Source organism: Antrostomus carolinensis, unplaced genomic scaffold (assembly GCF_000700745.2).
Source record: "Antrostomus carolinensis isolate BGI_N321 unplaced genomic scaffold, ASM70074v2 scaffold941, whole genome shotgun sequence".
Taxonomy (NCBI): Eukaryota; Metazoa; Chordata; class Aves; order Caprimulgiformes; family Caprimulgidae; genus Antrostomus; species Antrostomus carolinensis.
In genome coordinates this window covers 50,367-51,610 of record NW_010291784.1, presented here as the reverse complement: position 1 = coordinate 51,610, position 1,244 = coordinate 50,367, and positions in this window count along the sequence as shown.

The window sequence follows — 1,244 nt, the reverse complement described above, 5'->3', positions numbered from 1 at the left end:
CACCCCAGCGCCATCTCTCCGGCACCGCTCCCCTGGGCATTTGCGGGATGCTGCGGTAGGACCTCGGCGCCCTCTCGGATCCCCCCACTCCCTCCCTCCCCTTGAAGGTTTGTTTTTTCCTCCCCGTTTTTGCTCGTTCTCATCCCCGGGCGCTGCGGCTGAGCCGGTGTGTGCCAGGCAGACAGTGGTTCCATCCTCGCTAGCATCATACTTCGGTTTTTTGGGGAAAAAAATAAATAATAATTTTAAAAAGTGGCTACCAAAGAAAGTAGACAGAAAACTCAACGGTGGGATGTAAGTGCTGAGATTTGCTGCGTGCAGCTTGAGTCGTTTTTATTTCACCAGCGCAGAGACAATGGCTGTAAAGCCGTGTTTAATCACTTGCAGATAGAACTTTTCCCTATTTAAACCTCCACGGTTAAAGGCTCGCCCAGATTTCTGAAAAGCAGTGATTCTCTAAGCGTTTTTGTCCTGGATGTATTTAACACTTGAGTGGTAACGTGCCCTGATTCCTCCGACCGGTTAACTTAGCGCCAGGGATGAGTGTGATCTCGTCCGTGCCGTGCTGCTCTGGAAATCATCCCGGCGGGCACCTCTGGATGCCTCTGGTTTCAGAAGGCGGGTTGTGAAGCTTGTAGTGTCCCTTGGACTTTCCCTCTCCACCAAAGGATCTGGTTGGCATCTCATTACAACCTTTAATTACAACGCTTAAGCGGTGGTGTTGTTCTTGTGGCTTGACTGAGCTGCAGGAGGTGAGCTCAGAGGGGAGGCAAGGTCCCCAGTGTAAATACAGATCTCCCCGGCCCGGCTGGCTGGTTGGGAGCAGATCCCAGGTGACATTCAGTGACACAAGCATGGCACCGCGTCTCTACAGTCAGGCTGTGTTGGCAGCCACATCCAGCACCGGTTTAGGACAGGCTGCCAGCCCTAGGCGCACCGGTTTCATGCTTGGTGGAGCTGGTAGAGTTGTGCCTGTGTAAAACCGGACAAGATGTGAGCGATTCTGAGGGTGAATTCCTCCCCGGGCGGTTGTCGATGAGTGATTTATACAGCAGTGACCCTGGCAAGGCGCTGCTGCCTCGGCCAGAACCTGCTCTCTGCAGAAATAACGCTTGGGCGTTAGACGCCGTCAGCACCCTTAGCTGTGCTGTAAGGGAACAGGGAGAAAAACGTGGTGATTCTGTTCAGCTTACTTCAAAAATCGCTGATTCTTAACTATTTGAGGAATGGCATTTCAGATTGCT